Source organism: Peromyscus californicus, unplaced genomic scaffold, assembly GCF_007827085.1.
Source record: "Peromyscus californicus insignis strain IS unplaced genomic scaffold, ASM782708v3 Scaffold_12__1_contigs__length_115047231, whole genome shotgun sequence".
Lineage (NCBI taxonomy): Eukaryota > Metazoa > Chordata > Mammalia > Rodentia > Cricetidae > Peromyscus > Peromyscus californicus.
Window position 1 is genome coordinate 63,022,974 of NW_026294413.1, and position 17,403 is coordinate 63,040,376.

General features: G+C 42.6%; 1 protein-coding gene across 1 annotated transcript in view; it reads right to left on the reverse strand.

Annotated features, from left to right (window-relative positions):
* Mipep (mitochondrial intermediate peptidase) overlaps nt 1–17,403 on the reverse strand; it is a 131,232-nt gene that overhangs the window by 68,555 nt on the left and 45,274 nt on the right.

A 17,403-nucleotide genomic window follows, 5' to 3' on the forward strand; every position in this document is an offset into this window, starting at 1 on the left:
CAAAGGGAATACTTCTGTTCCTTTGTTTCTAGCAAGTGTGTTCAAGTGCTCTCTTAACTTTCAAGTGCACATAATAACTGACAAGAAGCCCAGAAGGTTCAAATGCCGAGAGACACCAACTCACGGTGCCAGGCAGTGTCCGAGAGGGACTAATACCTAAAAAATCAATGTGGTGAGGAACTTCAGTTTCTTATTTTCCAACCTAGAAGAATTAGGCAGCTTGGCCACAGTATGAAGTCCTGTATTATTTAAAGCTTTCTCTAGGGACTAATTTGACCTAATCCTATGATACCTATACTTATAGGGGAAAAAAAAAAAATCAAAAAATATAGTTGAACTAAGTACATTTTTTTTTTTTTTTTTTTTTTTTTTTTGCTATTTACTGAAGAAAATCAAAATCCTTTCTGCAGAGAAACACACAATCTAAGAAAGCAGAGGCAGAAGTGGGCAGTTTAGCTATCAGAGTGTGGGCTCATGCACAGCTGCTACTGCCTACGTCCCAGAACAGGGTCGGCCACACAGGACTCTGCAAGGCTTTGCTGGTGGAACACACAGACAAGATCCCTCCTAGTGATTCACTGAAAAGAAAACTACCGTAGGAATTGACGACCACTCAGACACAAACATGGAGCCTCTTCTTCTCTCCTTCCACTTCCCCCTAAGAAAAACTAACCAGACTTTGGGTGGCACTGCCCTTCCTGTGACCTGGTTAAAGAGAAGAACCAGAGTAAGAAAGAACTGACTCTATTCCTAATGAAGAAGAGAGAGCACTGGGAATTCACAAAGACATGACAGAAAAAGACAGGTGATGCAGTGTTTTGAACGTGGGAAGCCCCTTGGGCCCTCATGTGTTTGAGCATCTGGCCTCCACCTGGTGGTACTGTATAGGAAGACTGTGAAGCCCTTAGGAGGTGGAGCCATGCTAGAGGAAGTGCATCACTAGGGACAGACCTTGAGGCTTTATAGCCTCATTCTCTGTTTCCTGAGTGCAGACGCAATGCAACTGAGCAGCTTCCTGCTTCTGGTGCCATGTCTTCCCTGCCATGATGGACTGCGGCCCTCTGGGACTGCAGGCCAAAATGAGCCCTATCACTCTCAAGTTGCTTCTGTCAGGATATTTTACCACAGTGACAGAAAAGCAACCAAGACACTCCTAACTGAAAATAACACTGAGTTTAATAGCCCCTCATCCTGAGGTCAGTGGGAGCCACCTATCTGTCCTCTGCTGTAGAGTCTACAAGCTCAGGTGTCACGCTCCAGTGGGGAGAGTAAGGCTTAGGGGGTCTTGAAAGTACGAAGACAGGTCTTCTGCCCATGCAGATACCAAGGCTGTGGTTGTTGTCCCCTGTCTGAGTGGTCCTGGGAATTCAGCCCTCTTGAGTAGATTGGTCAAAAAGAGGATCCCCAAATAAAACTGGAAGACAGTCAAACCAACAGATGCACAAAGCACAACCCAGGACCACAAGAAACACGACAGAAGCTTTGGAAGAAGCAGACTCTTCAGTGACTCATTCAAAGATAAAATACTGAAGTGGGCTAAATACTGGGAGAAGAGCTCAAGAGTTCAAAAGCCAAAATCACCAGTGACCTGAAAAAGGATACAAGCAAACAGATGAATTCAATTCAAGTCAACCATATAGAGAGAAAAGTCAGGCAAATGCATGAGAAAATCAGCAATATGGATGAAAAAGCTAGAAACAAGAAAGGAAACTTCAACAAGGAAACTGATTTTGAAGGGGAAAAAGATCAAATAATTAAAACCCTCAGAAATAAAAACGAAATGAATCACATAAATAATAGTGGAAAGCATTGTCAATAGACTTAGGAGGACAAGGTCAAAGAAATACTAGACTCCACAATAAAACAAGGTGTGGGCGGGAGGACAAACTGTAAGCATGACCAGAACACCCACGAACTTGTGGATCTGATCAAGAGACCAGACCTAAGAGTGCACAGGATGAAGAAGGTGTTGAGATAAATGCTGAAGGTATAGAAGAGCTGTTCAGTGGAATTACAGCAGAAAGCTCAAACACAAGAGGAGGCATGCAGAAGCCTACACAGACATAACCAAGGAAGAACTTCTCCACAGGCAAGGTGCCGGAAATAAAAAAAAGGAACATTAAGGCTGTAACGGAAGACGGGACTCACCTACAAAGGCAAACGTCAGGACAGCAGCAACTTTCACAGCAGCACTCCTAAAGGCCGGAAAGCATGCGAAGACATATCGTAAGCTCTGAGGAAGCTGCTGCCAGCCCAAACTGCAGCATCCAGCAAAGCTATCTTTGAAAACAGACAGAGAAAGGACATTTCAAACCAAGCAAAAACTAAGGCAGTTCATGATAAACAAACAAGCCAGCACTGCAGAATATTTAAAAGAATATTATATAAAGAGGAAGGAAAAAGTTTCAGCTACAAGAATGTGGAAAAAAATTTCATGAGCAGGATAAATGAAAGAAGAGATGGAAAAAACCCATCATGTCCAACACAGTCATCAGCAAACTAATAGAAAAGAAAGAAACAACTCAAACAGAAAAGCAACAAAATCTTAGATTAGCAAAATCTCTCACTAATAGCTTTAAATGTAAGTGGCTTCTACTTATCAAAGAGATACAGACTGGCTGACTGGACAAAAGATCAAGAGCCAAGTGGGTTTTGTCTTCAAGAAATACACCTCACAAGCACAGACACCCCAGACTGAGAACCAAAGGGCAAAAAGTCACTCTATCTAGCAAACAGAAGGCACACCCAAGCCAGCATAGACAGCTCTTCTTCTGTCTAACAAAGCAGACTTCAAACTCAAGTTAGTAGAGATAAAGCAGTCCACCACATTACTAAATTAATTAGTGGGACAATTCATCAAGAAGCTCTAACAACTGTAAATATCCATGCACCAAATGTTGGGGCTCCTTATTTCAAAAAACAAACACTAATAGACCTAAAATACCAGAGGGACCCTGGTACTACAACTGGAGGCGACTTTAATGCACACCCATATCTTCACCCAGGCCATGTGACTGGAAAGTCACAGTTGAAGCAGTAGAGTCAAATGGAATTCATGGTTACCTATAGAATATTCCACCCACAGATGTAAAGGCAATACTTAGCAACCCATCGAACTCCCTCTAAAACAATCCACAATTTAGACCAGAAATTAAGTCTCAGCAATATAAAAGAATCAAAACAATTTCATGTATCTTTTCAGAGCATAGTGGAACAAAACCAGAGCTCAATAACAAAAAAACCAAAACCCACATAAGTACCTGAGGAGTGAGTCCGAACAGTACACTCCTGAATGATGACCGTGTTACTAAAGAAATTACACAGTGCCTACAGTCAAGTGAAAATGAACATAACTTACCAGAAGCTTTGGGATACAACTAAGTCATTTCTAAAAGGAAAGTTCACATTGGTGAGCACTCACTTAAAACACACACACACACACACACACACACACACACACACACACACACACACACACACACACACAGAGTCAGAAAGATTTCAAATGTCCTAATCATGCATGCCAAGGTCTTAGAAAAGGAAGAACAAGTCAAACTCAAAGGTAGTGGGTAGCACCAAACCATGAAGATAAGAAATTAGTGAATGGAGACTAAAAGGACAATGCATAGACCAATTCTACCAGTGAACATAGACAGAAAAATTCCCAGTAAGATACCTGAAAACTGAATTTACAAGTACATTAAGAAGATCACATACCATGGCCAACTTTGTTTCATTTATGGATGGAAGGCTGGCTCTATATGTGCAAATCACATGTAAAGACAGAAATCACATAATAATCTCAAATAGATGCAAAGAAGGCCTTTGACAAAATTTTATATCCCTTCACAATAAAAGCTCCAAGGAACCTAAGAATAGAAGTAACACATCTCAATCTGTTGCAAACACACTAAACGGGGAAACTGAAAAGCACTGGAGCTACAATCAGGAGACAAAGGAGCCCAACTCTCACTGTTCTTACTTGGAATAATGATCAAAGTCTTAGAACATAGGACAAGAGGAAGAAAATAGAATCATCCCTATTTGCAAATGACACGCTCCTATCTTTTTTTTCTTCTGATTTTTTGAGACAGGGTGTCTCTGGGTAACTGTCCTGGCTGTCCTGGAACTCGATTTGTAGACTAGGCTGGCCTCAAACTCACAGAGATTCACCTGCCTCTGCCTCCCGAGTGTTGGGATTAAAGGCATGTGCCATCACCGCCTGAGTATGTTCCTATCCTTAAAGACCCTCAAGGGTCCATCAGGAAACTCTTAGACTTCACTTTCAGCCATATAGCAGGATACAAAATCAACACATAGGAATCAGCAGCTTCCATGCTGGGCACATGTCCGAATGCGTAAATTGCTTGCCTCTCAAACATGAGAACCCGAGTGATAAGTTTTTTGCACCCTGAAGGCCTCTCCGCTAATGCAGCAAACCGAATCAGACCAAATTGGAAAAGCCCAGGTTTAAGCCCCTCAGAGAAGAGACCAGCATGAGAGACTGGAAGAACCACATGTCTCTTTTCTGGGATGCAACTTATATACCCTGTGGGAGTGGTCTTGAGCCTCTCTGGGGGAGGAGCTGTTTTTGGTGGGCTTTGAAGGGGCGGGGTTAGGGAAAGAGATAGGGGAGGGGAGTTGAGGTGGATCTTCCACCAGAACATTCCAGATTCATTGGGTACAGGGATGCCAGGGTGCCAGGGGTTGAGTTGGAGCTCCCACCCAAACACTGAATTCAGACCTACAGCATTCATGTGTAAAGCTGGGTTTGGCAGCACACGCCTAAATCCCAGTTTAGCCAATCAGTGAGTTCAGTGATGACTGTATCTCAAAAAATAAGGTAGAGAACAATGAAACACACTATACAACCTCTGTCCTCCACACACCTATACACACACATACATGTGCACTTGCACACAGAGAGACACTACATGCACAAACCAGAGGAAGAGAGGGAGGTCACATGCACACACCAAGTAGGGAGGAAGGCCACATGCATACACCACGGTGCGTGTGTGTAGGGGCAAGTGTCAGCAGGTTTTCTATATCCCAATAATGAACTTGCTGAGAATGAAATCAGGGGAAATTATCCCTTTTATGATAACTTCACACACACACAGGCATGCATCCATGCACACCTAGACTAAACCAAACCAGACAGGTAAGACCTCTACAAGAAACAAACAATGCTTTTCAAAAACTGAGTATGTCAGCTTCCACACAGCAGGTGCTGAGGAAGAGGGAGCTGCTGTGATTTTCTGCTCCTTATGGTTTCATGATCATACTTGTAGATGCCAGTAAAAAGTGGCCTGTGAAACACACACACACACACACACACACACACACACACACACACACACACACACACACACACACATGTCAGTTCTGACAGCGATTTCACACCTGGCTTCTTTCCTCTCAGCTAGAAAATGACAGAGCACTGTCACCTGTGCTCTCCATAGTGGGCTGGGCTGCATCCTTAAACTCAGACACTACAAGGTCCTGTGGCTCAGGAAGAGCTGGAATGTTAGCTGCCTCTTCCTGCAGCAATGCTGGAAGGGAACCCACTGAGCTTTCTATGTGGTTGGAGGATAGGACACACCCAGCGGGTCAGTGTCATAAAAAAGGCATTCTTGACAGGAAGGCAGCAAAGCCTGAGAAAGAATCAGCAGTCCCAATTATTAAAGGCATGCATGTAGACTCCTGCAATGCCTCGGCATGTATAACAAGACAGGGTGTGCGTCAGAACCACAACCCAGACTCGTGGCTTTAGCCTGGAAATAGTTCACTGGACAAGTATCTGCTGACAGTCTGCCCTTCCTCTGACTGGTACAGTTGTCGGTCAAGAAGAAAAGACAGATCTCAGTTCTCCAGGAACTTATACTCTAGCCCATCTTGATGTTAAAAAAATACTACTGAAAAACCAAACAGACAGTTTTTATTATTTCAGTTCCCTCGGGCTCAAGGATCAAGCACGGGGCTTAACCCCAATTTCCTGTAGAAAGTAAGCATCTGGCCTTTAAGTCAACTGTACTAATCACAACGATTTTCACACGCAAACTTCATTCCTGCAAGCACATTTGTGAACTTCTGCACCTGTTTGAGTAGCAGCCATTGGACAATAAATGAGTGAGCATTAGATGGCAAATATTTTTAATATTTCAAGGAAAAAGAAAATGATAAAATGCAAATAATATAAGTATGCTAAAGGTACCAGCCAACTTTTCACCCATTCATCCAATCAACTGGTAGGTACTATTGTGGTTAGCTGGGGAAGACAAGGGTTCTCTCTTCTCAGCTCAAGCTCTGTCTGAATGTAAGTTTCCATGTTAATTTAGGCATCATCCACTTTTAGAAGAATCGGCTTAATCAACGTGTTACTGTTTTCTGTTGCAACAAAAAGGTCCCTGAGGCTGGGTGTTTTATAAACAAAGAATTTATTTGGGTCACACTTTTAGGAACTAGCCATCCAAGAATAGATGGTCCTAATAGTGAGAGTCTCATGGCAGATGGTGAAAGATGGTGGGAACATGTACAGAGGAGATTACATGCAGACACAGGCAGAGGAGATCACATGCAGACACAGAAGGAGATCACATGGAGACACAGGACAGAGGCCTGTTCTCTTCTAACAACCTGCCACAGGAATTAATCAGGATCCGTCAGGTACTGCAGCCATTTCTTCTAGGGTGGTAGCATGAAGGTTACATTACCCCAACACTGCTACACTGGGGACCAACCTTCCAGCAAATATACATTTGGGACACAACCCATTTCCAAATCACAGCAGACAATTTACCCAGAGTGCCCATCCTTAAGACTGGATCTTTAAGACTCCCTCATCAGCACCATCTACCAAGGGGTGCCTGGCCATCAAGGTCCATCTTCACCAAACATTCTGGAGGTCTGATTATTTCCTGCTTCCCAATATTTTATCCACCAAAGTCCCTGACCTAGCCCTCTACCATACCCAAGCCCATGTCCCCCTGAATCTGGAGGGGAGATGAGCAGAACCTCTCTCCTACTGTAAAACTCTATTGCAGTTGGACCCTCTGAACAAAGTTTGCCTTATTGAGACTGTACTTTTTTTTTTCTTTAAAATATCAGATAAAACATAATCCTGCTATTGGCATCACATGGTGGTGAAGATATGGAGAGGGTGGCAGCTGCGCCATTTCAAAATCCTACCCCACAATCAAAGCATCCTGCTACTCAATGACAAGGCCATTCCCATACAAGGTTTTGTTTTTGTTTTTTCAAATTAATGTCCCAACAAGTTCTCCCCAAAAGTGTTAGAATTAGTAAAAGAAAACACAGTGATTATAATTATGTATTCAAATACACAATTATCATATAATTAATGGATGGCAAGGTGAGAGTATGAAAAAATGTCAGCAGGAAAATCAAATGAGGCCAGAATTGAAGGTGACACATAAAAACACATTTCTCCCAATTCCTACACTTTTCACAATAAATTTAGCTCTAAGCAAGCCAGCAGGCTAGAAAGCTGAACTCCAAGAGGCACCATGAGTAGACCAGACCGTTCCTGGAAGACTCCAGCAAGGCCTGAAGACCGAAGCTCATCAAGTCACACAAACAGGCCTGAGAGCAAAACTTGACCTGGACAGAGTGAGAGCTGTGAAGTGATTATCTTCTTAAAATACTCACCACACTTCATGGACGTGCAGAAACAGGAATGTGCTTAAGTAAAGTGCATTTGGCCAGAACTCACAAAGTCTGTTTTAAAACTAAAAAGTCTACAGTATTTAAAGCATTTCAATTTCTAACCACCCAGAAAATTCTGATCTTCAAAACATGTAATTCCAACATTCCAGATCAACAACTATAAATTTCTACTTGGCACATATTTTATCTGAGATAAGGAGTATATTTTTCACTCTTTTTGGAAAACCAAAAGAAAAGACAAACGTAGCAAAAACTTAAATCCTAGGGACCAGTGAGATGGCTATGCGGATAGAAGCACCTGCTGCTGAATCTGATAACCTGAACTTGACCCCTGGGACCCACAGTGGAAGGAGAGAACTCACTCTTGCAGGTTGACCTCTGACCTCTACAAAAGCATGTACACATACATGCACACACTAAATCTAAGAATTTCAATTCTAAGTGTTCCACAAACAGTACATTGTGTACTCTTCCTAAAGGGCCTTACATGTGTCATTTGGAAAAGTGCATTAGATAGTGGATGGTAGACTTGGAGGAGTTGGGAGAGAAGGGCACTTGTGAATAGGATCAAAATGCATTACATGCATGTATAAAATTCTCAAAACCTCATTTTTAAAAATGTGAAGTGTGACCTAACCTTTCATCCATCCTTTCAACTGTGCAATGGTAGAATCCAGGGAGCTCTCTGTTCCTGGCCTTGGCCTTGGCCCACTGACTTTCGGGCATCCTGTCTGGCCACACCCTCCATGGTAGAAGAAATGGCAGCCAGAGCAGGTCCAGCTCATCAGCAGGTTCACCCAAGTCCCTTTGCTGAAGATTCCCTGTAATCCCGGTTCAGGAACAAAGACTTGCTGCAGGGTATGCCTATTCTCCAAGAGTATTTAAGCCCCTTTCCTTCAGCCTTATCCATATTTTGAAAACACAAGTGATTCAAAGCTTTGACTTGGAAATGATTAAAGCAATTAAACGTACACTTCTACCAAGAGAAGAAAATGCTCTAACACATAAACCTCCTTAAAGAAACAAGGGCATCAGGGAGCTCAGCAAGGGCACCCAGGTGCACTGAGAAAAGGGCTGTGGCCTGCCCTTGTCATACCACAGGTGTCCAGAGCTCTCTGCCAGCCCCTTCAGAGCTGAGTCCACACCACACAGCTAGCTCCCAGGTGAGTGTCTCATGTTGTAAACTACCAAGTAACGCCACAGAGGGCCCACACTGCCCTCCCAAAAGCTTGTCTACACAGTACACAGGCAGGTTTCCATTCTGCAATTTTCAGTAACATTTAGTATAAATATTCTTCTGATGGAGGTGTTTCATTTAAACGAAACAATCATTCTAGCAATATCCTTACCAAAGCAGCTTACAGTTTCAGAAAGGATTTTTTCCATCTGTCAGTCCTGACAGACTACCCTGAATGTAGTTTCAGAATATGCATGTAAATTTATTTCAAAACAGTATTTATTGGGTAAACTTTATCCTTCAGAGTCTATTAGGAAAAAGCCCACAGGTACTCTCTCTAGAACTCCCCAGGTCTGATGCTACCCCCGTTTCCCAGCAGGTTTCCCCTGTGTTGAGTGAATGAAGATCTTGCCTTAGGAGAAGACAGTAGAAAAGGCTGAGCAAAGACAGACAGAGCAGGGAGACCTGTACTTTATCACAATGTCAAGGCAGCCTACCAAGCAGTGGAGAGAGACATGCATGCAAGTGATCTTCCCAAGGAAGGAGAAGAGCACCTGCACAGGGAAGCATGTAGGAGGTGGTAACCAATGTGCAATGCCTGCAGAAGCATCCCACCAGGATGCTGTACAAGCAGCACTGTGCTAGGAAGTTTCAAATTCAAGGATCAGCTTTGAAATAGGCAATAAACAAACAAACAAACAAACAAATAAATAAATAAAATGAGGAGGGGTTCCCCCACTCCAGTTTTTGCCATTGATAAATAGGAACATGGAAGCCATGTTATTTCAACAATTAAAAAGTACCATGCCAATAACTATAGTCACTTCATTTGCTTCTTATGGTCATTCAACTTGAATTTTTCTATGATTATCATTTTTTATTTAAAAATAAAAATGTTTATGCTTCTTTCTGATAATTGAGACCAGCTTTCAATGACTCAATGACAAAAACACTAAAGCTGACTATAAACTTAGGAGCTATGCATCTTGTGCTGGTGGTGACTACCCAGCCCAAATGCCCATGGCTTTGCCAGGCATCCAACACAAAGTCCTGTTCTAATATTTAATTAACTTATCCATCCCATAACCACTCACGTGTTTATGTGAAGCCAATAGCTTCATATTTCTGCAACCTCAATCTCTGAGGCCTAGTCAGGTGCCCTGGGTGAAAGGGTCCTCACAGCTCTGCAGTAGTACAGGGCACCCTCTATGCACCTAAAGCACACAGCTTTGCTAGCACTGACTCCCAGCGCTTATTCAGTCATGAGTTCTCCTCCTCAATGTCAGACATGGTTACAGCCCCAAAGGGGAAAAATTGTAGAACTGTCCTTCTTTCATGTCAGGAATGTGCTCTGTTTACTGGGCAGCATTAAAGGCATTTGTCTAAATATGAATCATAGGATGATAATTAGGCAACTTTATGGAGCCTAAAGAAAGTAGAGACCAGCAAGATGATCACAGCTGGGGCATCTTAGAAAGACCTTGACCATGCTCCACATTATGAAACTTTAAGCAGATAGCATTCAAATAAATGTCTAAACAATTAGCTAAATGCCATCTTAGGAAATCAGGGAAGCTGATAATGATGGCACACACCTTTAATTCCAGCACTTGGGAGGCAGAGACAGGTTGATCTCAATGAGTTCAAGGCCAGCCTGGCATACATAGTGCGTCCAAAGGCTAACAAAGGCTATGTAATGAGATCCTATTAAAAAAAAAAGAAGAAGAAAATGAAAAAAAATCAAGGAAGTTCATAGAACAAGGAAGGAAGAGAAGAATAACAACAAGCAAAAAGTAATCAGTGAACTCAAACCAAACAGAGAAGACTCAACATTTGCTCTTTGAAAACACTAATAAGACAGACACCTGCCAAGAGTAATAAAGGAAGAAAGGGAGAAAAATAATACTAAGTATGTGGAAAGGGACATAATTACAGATGAAGCTGAAAATGAAAGATAAAAGAATACTATAAATAACTATGCCAATAAACTTAAGAACTTGGGTTAAATTTCTCGAAAATTACAACTTAGCAAAGCTTACTAAGAAGACATCCAGTCCAAGGCGCTCAGTGACCACTATAGAACCAAACCACTCTCTACAATCTTCCCACAGAGAAAGTAAGTCATAAAGGGCTTTAGAGATGAACTCTGACAAAGCCTTATGAAACAGATGATTATATATTTATTAAACACTCACAGACACACAGGCACTCACACACACATGTAGATGACAGAAGAAGGAACACACATCAACCCACCAGTTCATTTTAGAAAATGGCCTGTACTCAATACCAGTGAAATAAAAGACATTAGCCAATCTCTCTCATAAACCCAAATCTCCTCTATTCATTAAATACCACTAAGACGTCAGCTCTGTGAATTAAATAGCTTTGGTCCAGAATATATATATATATAAATAAATTCTGGACCAAAGCTATTTAATTCTAGAATTTAAAGGGGCCTAACTGCTAGTTCTTAACACTTATACTCACTTTACAATTCCTCAAGAGATGTAGGGGAAAAATCTGGTAGAACACGACAATCATTAATGGTTAAAAAGTAATAATAAAAAACAAAACTCTGGGGCTGGAGAGATGGCTCAGAGGTTAAGAGCATTGCTTTCCCTTCCAGAGGTCCTGAGTTCAATTCCCAGCAACCACATGATGGCTCACAACCATCTCTAACGAGATCTGGTGCCCTCTTCTGGGCTGCAGAGATATGTGCAGATAGAACAGTGTATATATAATAAATAAATTTTTAAAAAAAAAAATTAAAAAAAACAAAACTCTGTAAGATAAAAATAGGAAGGAATTTACTTTTCCTGGATCTCTACCAAACCCATAATAAGCATCTTCCTTTATGATAAAACAGTAGAAACATTTCTTTAAAAACCAGGATGAACAAAAACAAGCAAACAAAAATATCAATCAGGATCAAGGCAAGTCATATTCATATACAGCTTTTACTCAAAAAATGGAATGAGGCAAGAAAAAGAAATGAGATATGTGGACCAGAAAGAAAACAAAACATACTCTCAGAAGAAGTAACTGATGATGAGGCTATCTTAGTTAAGGTTTCTATTGCTGTGAAGAGACATCATGACCATAACAACTCTTATAAGAAAAACATTTGAGGGTGGTTAACTTACAGTTTTAGAGGTTCAGTCCATTAACATCATGGAAGGGAGCATGGCAGTGTGCAAACAGACATTTCTCTGTCTCAGCCTTCCACTTCCCAGAATTCTCCTCCTCCTTGTCCTGCCTACTCTATCCTTCCTGCCTGGCTACTGGCCAATCAGCACTTTATTTATTAACCAATCAGAGCATTCACAGCATAGAGAACATCCCACAGCAACTGTAGTAGTAGCTGAGAATCCTACATCTTGCAGGCAACAGGAAATGGACTGACACACTGGGCAGTATCCTGAGCATAGGAAACCTCAAGCCCGCCCCCACAGTGACACACTTCCTCCAACAAGGCCATACCCACTTCAACAAAGCTGTATCTCCTAACAGTGCCACTCCCTATGAGATTATGGGGGCCAATTACATTCAAACTACCACAGAGGCCTTTCAAAGTCTACAGGCAGGTTATCAGAACCAATGACGCTTTTGTAAAGTTGCTAAGAATACTTACAAGTCTCGCAAAAGTTGACCAAGACCTTAGGAAAAAAAAACATTAAAACTTTATTCCAAGACTTTTAAGAGACCTGATAAATGGAGGGCTATGCCATAGTCATGAATTTGAAGACTCAATCCTGACACTGGTATATGGCACAGATATACCATACACCGATATGCTGGTACAAACATAGAAATACTGAATTCTTATACCTTAAAAAAACAAAACAAAACAGGTAACTTGATTCTACAATGTCTAGGAAAACACACAAGGGCCCAAGAATAGACAAAATTTTTGAGGAACAAATTGAGGAGAACTGGTCCTATGGTATTGAGCTTATTATAAAGCTATAGTAGCAGAGAGCGTGTGGAAATGCTACCAGGACAACTTACAGGTAACACTGACTGTCCCTTAGGTGACAGGTGACTGGAGGAAGGGGGAACCGCCCTGCTCTGAGCAAGGCAGTTTGAATGCCAATGCTAATGTAAGCTACAAACTAAAATTCTGGAAACAGGGAAGGTTACTATTACACACAGGCAGAGTTTACAGCATCTATCTGGTCTACTTAGGAGCTTGGCTACTTCAATTCATCTAAGAGTCCTGATTAAAAATCTATTCTGAAAAAGTGGAATGGGGACAGAACCTCGGAACAAAGGAAACCATAACCCTAACCACTACCTTTGGGCTCAATTTTAAAATTTTACGTAAAGCCTGATGTGAATAGATTACAACCCCTAAGATGGTACAGAGTGATCATGCCTCTTAGGAATCAGTATCCAAGGGCAGTGAGAGAAAGAAAAAGAAAGCTCTGGGCACACCTCACTTCCTAGGAAGGTATTCTGGGAAGAGGTCAGAGGTCAGGAATCAAGTCCAGAGATGCTTAACATTTTTAATGTTGGGAGTAGAAGCTAAGACTATCTTCTTGATTCTAAGAACCTAGTAATTATGAAGTCTGCCTGTGATTTTATGATGGGTTTGGGGGTAGGGAGACACAATGTGCCATTAAATACACATGGGTAAACAACAAAGACCGCAGTTTCAGAAGCAGGGATGTTGCCTATTAGGAAGGTGTACAGAGGGCAAGAGCAGCCTGCAGAAGCATGGCTGCCTATAGATGATTTATACTCTCTCAGAGCAAGGGTAAAGTTCCAAAGGCTGGAACCAATAAGCAGAGAGGAAAGGGACATAGGACATACAGGCCTCCAGTAACACAGGCCCCCCAGTGTGGTCCACGAGGCGGTGAATTCGTGGGGACACTGTCAAATGAACACCTCCAGTGTTCGTCACCTGACCTGTGCACAGCCCCTGTGAGTCACAAAAGCCAACTTCTAATTCTTCCAACTTGAAGAACTCACTGGCTGCACTCTCATCTAGCCACAGTTAGGAGGTTCCTGACAGATTATCATGGACTCTGTAAGCTTTCTAGAATATACCTCATAGGAGGGGTATATATCCTTCTCTGAAAGCAACTGGACAGGAAATTAACCATGAAGACACTACCCTGAGCTCCTCTGCCATTTATTTATAAAGACTTGGATTTAGTAATTAACTCTGAATTCTAAAGGCTAGAACTGCCCTTAAAATAAAGGGAGGTGGGAAATCAAGCCACGGGATGTCTTAATTAGAACAAGAAGAGGCGAGCCCTCTGAGGATCTTAGAACATTTATTTATGTCTCTTGCCTGTGGGCATGCTCTGTGTTCTCCATGAAATCACAAAATTATTTTAAATTCCTTAGACTGCGTCTGCAAGTCCTGAAGGGCACTGGACATGACTTCTGAGTCTGAGTGTGCAATTAATCCAAAGCAGCCTAATGCTTCCCTGAAGCGTGTCTATCTTGGCGGCATTCGGGGACTACCGCTGGTTTTTTGCAACTATCTTTTTCAAGGGGACTTTTTTTTCCCTGAGATAGGGTCTCCAGGCTGGCCTTGAAACTCCCAATACCCCAACTCTACCTCCCAAGTGCTGGAATTACAGCATGCTTAGCTTCTGAAAGGCTCTTCTTCCTGAGGGAACCCCTCTCCTTTACTGAATATTCCCCCACCCTCTGTGCAGTGGCTCTGGCACCTTTCTGCTCCTCTGCCCGTTCTTTACAGGGATGCTCACCTTTTAAAACTGACATTCGTACCAATGATGAATTTGAACCCAAGATTTAACACATACACACAAGAAACAAAACAAAACAAAAACAAAAAACAAAACAAAACAGAACACTGTGACTCTGAAAGCTTCATATCCTTCTGCAGCTACTTTTGGGGACCCTTGTCCTCAGTCCTGTGTCCTGATTTGCTTCCTTAAGGTACCCCCTGCTTTCCCTCCACTGCTGGCTACTAATTTCCCTTCCTACAGTCATCATCTTGCCATTGACCCCCAATACTAGAAGGGCCCATTTAACTTCTAGATTTTAAGTTTGTATTGTTAATGCCTTTTGGACAACAATGTCATCCACTAATACATCCAAATAAGAACCTGGCAACTTCTCTTCAAACTGAGCCTTACAGAATTCTCAGACATGAAATGTCTACCTTTGACCCCACCCTCAACTATCTAAAGTAGTCTCTCTGACTAGTTCCTCTCTCCCCCTTCTCCCCATTCTCCAGCCATCCCTGCTACCCCCTAAGTCCTTCACAAACCCTTGTGAGGACTTTCCAGGACTTTGGGGGGCTTATCCTTCTAGCAAATCCCACAAGACTGCCCCACCCCACATGGCCACCCCTAAGCTGGCAAGCAGTGGTCAGGGTCACCCTCATCACCTGCCTATAGACTTAAAGCCCTCACTGCTAAGGACTGAACACGGCCACAGTTCAAAGGTGGCATCTGGGGAAGCCAGCAAGAGGAAGAGAGCTGTATGGAAATCAGTGGCCAGGAGCAGCAAGCACCCAGGAAGGGAGGCAGCAAAGCCCAGTGCCAACAGTGTTGGGAAAACTCTCTGCAAGGACTATGCTGGGCTGAGTTATATGTGGAGAGCATGCACACACAGAAGCAGCTTTCCGACAAGCACAGGCAGGCCAGTGGGGAGACAGATGAGCTGGGGCTGCTCACGGGCAGCTCATACAAAACACCCTCAGAGCTGCAATGTTCCCAGACTATTCCTCAGGACTCTGCACAGCTCACTAAGTCAAGTGTTGCCCTTAGACTCTGGCCCAGTCATCCCCACCTGTCTCCTCTGGATGCCAGGGACACTTAAAAGTAATGATTTGTTGATGTCATTCCCCTGCTAAGACTCTTTCATTACTTCCTCCATCACTGTTCCTCCTGCGTACCGAGCATTCACCACAGGTCTCCCTGACTACTCTTCTCTTCCCCTTTTCCCCCATTCTATGCCCATTCCTGCTACTCCCCACCCCCCCAAGTCCTCCACAACCCCTTGTAAGGACTTTCCAGGTCTTTGGGTGGCTTTTCCTTCTAGCCAAAATGGCCCACCTTGTCTTGGCCTCAGGAACTGAAGACATAAGCCTTGGGATAATGCCTGACTTTTACTTGTAACTGTGAGACCTGGAGACTGGCATGAAGCATAAGCTCAACAGGAACTTTCGGGCTGGGGACTTCACATCCTTAGCATGCCTCAGTTAAGTGACAGTATGCTTTAACAAAATCGGGCTACTGAGAGCCGGTGGAAAGCCTACTTCCTACAGCCTTTTCCAAGACCTCATGTATTCTCTACCCTCTTCTAGCTACTCCTTGCACCCTTAGGCAGCCGGTAGCCTGAGCGGGCTTTTCCCTGCCATTCTGGGTATGGGGCATATGGCTCTTCTCCATTGGCCTCATGCAGAAAGCAATTACAAAATTCCTATCCCTCCCAAACCCAATATGCAGTATGATGGCTGCACTACTTTTTGCAGGGGTATGTGCTGCCACACCATTGACCATGCCTACATAACCCCCAAACAACTCTTCACAATAGTTCATTTAATTTTGCTATTTTAATAACTAAACTAGATTATAATGAAGATTCACTCAGATTAGCTACCTAGGAACACATCTACTATTCTAGAATTGATGAAAATAGAATCAAGCCCTCAAAGGAAAACCAAGCCACATTCCATATCTGGAGACAGTCAGAAAGAGACGGAAACAAAGGTGGGGTCAGTCCTTTGTTTTCTCCTAATTCAATGAATTCCTTCAAGTTTCACTTTTCTCCCACTCCTGCACTAGGCAAAAGTCTAGGGCCAAGAGATAAAAATAGTAAATAATGTAAGGCAGGGTACACTATGATGGGAAATGTTCAGAGGGCAAGAGTGTATTTTCCAATGAGCATGGACAGTTGGGTAGGGATGTCACTCAGTAGTCGATCATGCAGCTAACATGTGCAATGCTGTGGGCTAGATCCCCAGTACCACAGGACAACAACAACAAAAAACAAAACAAAACAAAACAAAGCAAAAACACACATTTGGGTCATGAAAGTGCAACATACCATCAGGTACACTCACAGGAACTATTGTACTATAACTCTCATGTTAATTTGGAAGTGTTTAAGACTGCAATGCACATACACACATACACACAAAAAAAACTTGAATTAAGGAATTTTCAAACTTCACATCATTCAGAAAATAAAGTTGCTAAGAAAAGAATTCAAGCAAAGAGAACAAATGTCCACAAGCAAAGCTCTTTGCAGTGAGACAAGCTTGAATGCTCAACCAGTACACAGCAGGGAAAAGTAGGGACATAGTGCCTTCCTTTGACAATGAAAACCGGAACAACGAGAGTAGATTATCTGGCATCAGATAAAGGGCAGCTATTTTTTTTATATGACCATGTGCTGTGAATTATAAGATTTGACAGCTTGGGGGTGGTGTCTTCGAAACCAAAAGAAATAAGCACAAAATGTTCAACATTATTCAGGAGGCCATAAAAAGCCAATCATGGCAACCCAATGCACAATATGGTAGCATGGGTGAGAACCCCTTATCCAAA